Below are 6,000 nucleotides of genomic sequence, written 5' to 3' on the forward strand. Positions count from 1 at the left end.
TCTCTGAATCGATTTTAACCCCCATTTATCATTTGTTGTGCTGTCCAAAATTTAAACATGTGAGCAAAGCATTCTTCAAATTAAAAATCAGCAAAACCATTGGAAATCCATTGAAAGATAGACTCAAACTCAATTCCAACCCCCTCCCCAATCACTCCCTCAAGATTAGCCTAAAGCACATCAGGATAACGATACTTGATGTTGAATGGGGGATTTAGAAACCACATTTATACTTACAAAGCCACACCTTATTTCATTCCTTTCCAAGTATGTATCCATGTTTACTTCATCTTTAGACTGGACTGCTCAAAAAGCCTTATCATAGCACCCATAGTTAAACCTTACCAAAACCTCAATTTGAACAAAACACCAGCTCTTCAATTCCTGTGCTGTGATAGTTTTCCTTGATCAATCAAAACAAATCCTAGAAAGTTTAACCTCGAGTTTCAACATTAGTGATACAAAATTACTGCAGCTTTGAGGTAAATTCAAAAACGTGCTTGCCTAGAAATTCCACATCTGCACAGATTTAGAAGATTTACTGAACTTCAAAAGACACAGACTTGAATTCAGATGAAAGGTAATCAACCTTAAATATCAGATATAACAAGGTACAGAACTGGAGGAACACAGGAGGCCAAGCAGCAGAGGAGCAGGAACGCTGACTTTTAGGCTGGAGACCCTCCTTCAGAAATGGGGGAGGGGAAGAGGGTTCTGAAATAAATGGGGAGAGAGGGGGAGGCGGGGGCGGAAAGAAGATGGATAAAGAAGATAGGTGAAGAGGAGACAGACAGGTCAAAGAGGTGGTGCTGGAGCCAGTAAAGGGAAGTGTAGATGGGGAGTTAGGGAGGGGATAGGTCGGTCCAGGGAGGACGGACAGGTCCAGGAAGCAGGATGAGGTTAGTGGGTAGGAGGAATAGTTACGGAGGCGGGGCAAGCTGGGCTGGTTTGGGGATGCAGTCAGGGGAGGGCAGGTTTTGAAGCTTATGAAGTCCACACTGATGCCCTTGGGCTGCAGGGCTCCCAAGCGAAATATGAGATGCTGCTCTGGCAACCTTAGGGTGGCATCATTGTGGCAACACAGGAGGCCCACGATGGACATGTTGTCCGAGGAGTTGGGGGTGGGGGGTGGTTTGAAATGGTTCACAACTGGGAGGTATAGCTGTTTGTTACAAACCAAGCATAGATGTTCTGTAAAGCGGTCCCCAAGCCTCCGCTTGGTTTCCCTGATGTAGAGGGGGCCACAACGGGAACAGCAGATACAGTATACCACATTAGCAGATGTGCAGGTGAACATCTGTTTGACGTGGAAGGTCTTCTTAGGGTCTGGGACGGGGGTCAGGGAGGAGGTATAGGGGCAGATGTAGCACTGCTGCGGTTGCAGGGAAAAGTGCCGGGTGTGGTGGGGCCGGTGGAGAGTATGGAGCGGACTAGGGAGTTGGGGGAGAGTGGTCCCTCCAGAAAGCAGATAAGGATGGTGATGGAAAAACGTCTTTGGTTGTGGGGTCAGATTGCAGATGCCAGAAGTGTGGGAGGATGATGGATTGGATCCGGAGTTTGGTGGGGTGGTACGTGAGGGCGAGGGGGATTCTGTTTTGGTTGTTATTGCAGGGATGGGGTGAGAGAGATGAGTTGCAGGAAATGCGAGACACACAGTCGAGGGCCTTTTCATTCTCTGCAGAGAAGTTGTGGTCCTTGAAAAATGAGGACATCTAGGATGTCCGGAAGTGGAATGCCTCTTCTCGGGAGTAGATGTAGCAGAGGCGAAGGAATTGAGATTAGGGGATAGCCTTTTCGCAGGAAGGTGGGTGAGAAGTGGTGTATTCTAGTTAGCTGTGGGAGTTGGTAAAGAATCTTACATATTAACTTTTTCATTCTATATAAAGATCTATCGAATACTTGCGTTTTAATTTCAGATTTCCATTATCTGCAGTACTTTGCTCTTGTTCATGTATTTGGACATGATGTCTGACAAATTTCCAATCGAAGAAGCCACAGAAATCCACAGCAGGGTGTGTGACTGCATAGAAGATTGGATTTAAATGATGGGAATCAGTTAACTTCCACAACATTATTAGAACAGTGATAATAGGAACTGCAGATGCTGGAGAATCCGAGATAAGGTGTGGAGCTGGAGGAACACAGCAGGCAAAGCAGCATTTCCTGCTCCACACATTATTAAAACAGTATCAAGTGGTACTTCACGAGGATTGGACCAAGATTACAAACAATGAACATGAATAACAAACATGAAATCTACAGTCTTCAGTACTTCCAGTATTTTGATTTTATTTTAGCTCTGCAGCATCCAAAGTTCTATCAAAACTCTAAGTCTGTAAAATTAGCTTGCAGTGAAATTGTGAGAACATAGACAGTAAAGGATTATTTAGAAATCAGAAAATATAATGGAATTTAAATAAGGTCTACACTTGGATAAGCAAATAAAGTTCTGCGTACTGGACTGATACCAGCATAAAACAAACTAAACTGGCAGCAGGAAAATCATTTAAGAACTGTGAATGACTGACTTAATACTATCTATGGAATAATGCTGCTAAAAATATACCAAAAATTCTGAAGCAAAAAAAAACACTGACCAGAGTACAAGAGATTTTGCTACGCCAGTTCAATTGTGATCAACCTGCTCAAAACTGGAGAATGGTTGGAGAGTAAACAGACTAACTCAAAACATAGAAGCCCAAGCTTTACAGCTTATGAAGACGACTGATAAGCACAATTCCAGGGCCAACTCCAAATGGATTCAACAACCTCCAGTCTCAATATCAGCAATATCACAACTGATAGACTGCAGGGCAGGGATGCCTTCACTAGTTACTTGGATGTTAGTGTTTTGAAGTTCCAAGCAAAATGCATGTTTTATCACACTATGTGAAGTATTTAATAGAATATTCACAAAAATTTGTATTAAATTCAGGAAACATGCATGGCCGTAAAATTATCTCTTTTCACAGAATTTAAGTTCTAAGTCCAGTTTCTCTCGAGTGATACATTTTGCATTTACGTGCTAAAAGCGGCCGCACTATAACAATATAAGACAAAATTTAAGTCAAGTCTAGCTTTCATTACAAGGCATCAGACTGATACTAATAGTTTGCAGTACAATCTTTTATCCTGTTTTACTATTTCCATAACCAGAAAGTTAATTGGCTATTCGTCAAAACAAAAAATCTTCCACCTTTCAAAAAATCCACTCACGCTGGAGAAGACTGATCTTATTCATGTGGATCATTTTAATGGCAGATAAGATTGTGTAACCTAAAAATCTGTTAATATTTTAGGTTCAAAGATTTTTGAAAGAAATAGTAATATTTCTAAACAGCATCTACTCAACGCCGGCCGAGGAGGATGGGAGAGAACAAAACTCTGTCAAAACATAAAAATCAGACCAACTACTCGATCACAAGACTTCTCTGCAACTAACTGGAAAGCTTTAATTCAACACGCAAACCCTTAGTACACCCCGGCACCACAGTTAAATACTTCAATCGGGGGAAGAATTAAAACAAAATGAAATACAGATTTTCAAAACCCTATATAAAAGAAAAATTGCGCGTTTGTGTAAATCAGGATCCTCTTCCGCCGCCCCCACCCCCTGCATGTTTACAATACCCAGATGCTCCTTTAGAGCAGCCAATAACACGTTGAGTCTAAGTAAAATGCTTCTTATAAAACATCATAGTAACTGTCCTTCAGTTAATGGTCGCACAGAGACATTACTGTGGAAGAAAAGCTTGCCAACTCGAACACTGTTGTTCAGCGACTCTAGGCCTATCCTGGGCCTCGGGATCCCCGCCTTCTCTGCCCCGGAGCCGGAGAGAAAGTTTTCCGGCCCCCGGATCGGGCCTCACTTACCACAGCTTGGCGTCGATCTTTCTCAGAGAGTCCGGGAGATGGCTCTCAGCTGCTCTGATCACCCCAGACCCCTGGACTCTCCGAGCCGCATCTGAGCTGCCGGACGTGGCCGTGCTGCTTCAATCGTTCACCCTCCCGGATTCCCCCGTCACCCAGATCCCCGTTTTTTTTTAAGGACACAACATGGCGGCTCCCAGGACGCATGCGCCCTGTATCCTCACTCCCCCCAAACTCGGCGGACGGTTCTGAACGGATTCGGCAATCTCCGGTCAGAGCCCGAGCCGCTCCGGCAAACCCACGTCTAGGCACCCAAAACCTTTTTGCAAATGCTTTCGTCCGCACGAGCGACTTGTATCAATTCGCCCTACTCGTTTCTCACACTTGTATTTTGTCCACCCGACTGATTCGTTACAATATGACACAACCACAACACAGCCTCAGCATCTGTGAAAATTTACAGCGCAGCAAGCGGTCCGTGGTGTCCAGCAGTGGGTTTTCACCGGACCCTGGCCAGTTCCTTCATCGCTCGCTGTTTTCATTTGTTTTGTTTTGTTTTGATTTCATTTCGCTGGCATCTGCAGGATTTTACTTCTGCTTTCAAATAATCTTCGGTGCCTGCGTTTCAGTCTGTATTTAAAGCAGTAAATTACAAATCCTACGCCGTCACTGTATACAAACTTGTTTTTCCAAACTTCTTCAGCTCTTGATCCTAATTAAGCAGTGGTAATTAACTTCATACAAACCGTGAGAGTAAATAGGATTCTGCCCTTAATCTTTTCAGAGGTGCATGCAAGAAAGAAACTACAGTACTGCATAACGGCAATCGCTTGAGTTCAGCTCCAACAACACTGGAAACTTAACACCAACCAGAACAAAGCAGCCCACTTGACTGGCACCACAGCCACAAACATCGCTCTTTTTACCCACCGGATGCTCAGTTGCAGCAGAATATATCGAGGATGCACTGCATGTTCACCAAGACTGCATAGACAGTACCTCCCATATTAGTTCAAAAACTGAGCTAACGTTCTGGAGACAAAAACAAAGTTGCTGGAAATGTCAGCAGGTCTGGCAGCATCTGAAGGAGAAAACAGAGTTAACCTTTCATGTCCAGTGACCTTTCCTCAGATCTAATGTTCTGGGGACCAAGGTTTGAATCCCACCATGGCAGATTGTGGAGATAATGGGCACTCCAGATGCTGGAGAATCCGAGACAACAAAGTGTGGAGCTGGATGAACACGGCAGTACAAGCACAAAAGCTGACGTTTCAGGTCTAGATCCTTCATCAGAAAAGGGGGATGGGGAGAGGGTTCTGAAATAAATAGGTAGAGAGGGGAAGGTGGATCAAAGATGGACAGAGGAGAAGATAGGCGGAGAGGAGACGGACAAGTTAAAGGGGCAGGGATGGAGCCTGTAGAGGTGAGTGTAGGTGGGGAGGGGATAGATCAGTCTGGGGAGGATGGACAGGTCAAAGGTGAGGTTAGTCGGTAGGAAATGGGGATGCAGCTTGAGGTGGGAGCAGGGGATAGGTGAGGGAGGCAGGGATGAGCTGGGCTGAGTTTGGGATGCAGTGGGGGGAGGGGAGATTTTGAAGCTTGGGAAATCCACATTGGTACCATTGGGCTGCAGGGTTCCCAAGTACAATATGAGTTGCTGTTTCTGCAACCTTCAGGTGGCATCGTCGTGGCAATGCAGGAGGCCCAGGATGGTGGAATTTGTTAATTACAGATTTTTAAAAATTGAATTCAATGTACTGATCACCATGAAATCATTATCACTTGTCAGGAAAAACCCATCTGGTTCAATAACATCCTTCACAGAAAGAAATCTGCCATATTCAGCTCAGTCGTACATTGACTCCAGACTATCAGCAATGTGGATAACTCTCAACTAACCTCTGAAATAGCCCAGCAAGCCATTCATTTGTACCAATCACTACAAAATCTCAAATAAATGAAACTGGATGGATCACCAGGCATCGAAATAGGCACTGAAAAAGACAACGGCAGAAATAGCACTGTTGATCCTGCAAAGTCCTCATTGCTAACATCTAGGACGTAGTGCCAAAATTAAGACAATTAGTTAAGCAACAGCCTGACATTGTCTGTAAGGTATGATTCCTTGAG

The 6,000-nt window shown here is 44.3% G+C and overlaps 1 protein-coding gene across 1 annotated transcript in view; it reads right to left on the bottom strand.

Annotated features, from left to right (window-relative positions):
• LOC125451037 (mothers against decapentaplegic homolog 4) overlaps positions 1–4,091 on the bottom strand; it is a 100,078-nt gene extending 95,987 nt beyond the window's left edge. Inside the window, exon 1 of the mRNA XM_048527713.2 lies at positions 3,874–4,091. The gene's annotated coding sequence lies outside the window, so the exon portion shown is untranslated. The remainder of the gene's footprint in view (positions 1–3,873) is intronic.
• Between the last annotated feature and the right edge of the window lie 1,909 nt (positions 4,092–6,000).

Source organism: Stegostoma tigrinum, chromosome 1 (genome assembly GCF_030684315.1).
Source record: "Stegostoma tigrinum isolate sSteTig4 chromosome 1, sSteTig4.hap1, whole genome shotgun sequence".
In the NCBI taxonomy this organism is placed as follows: domain Eukaryota; kingdom Metazoa; phylum Chordata; class Chondrichthyes; order Orectolobiformes; family Stegostomatidae; genus Stegostoma; species Stegostoma tigrinum.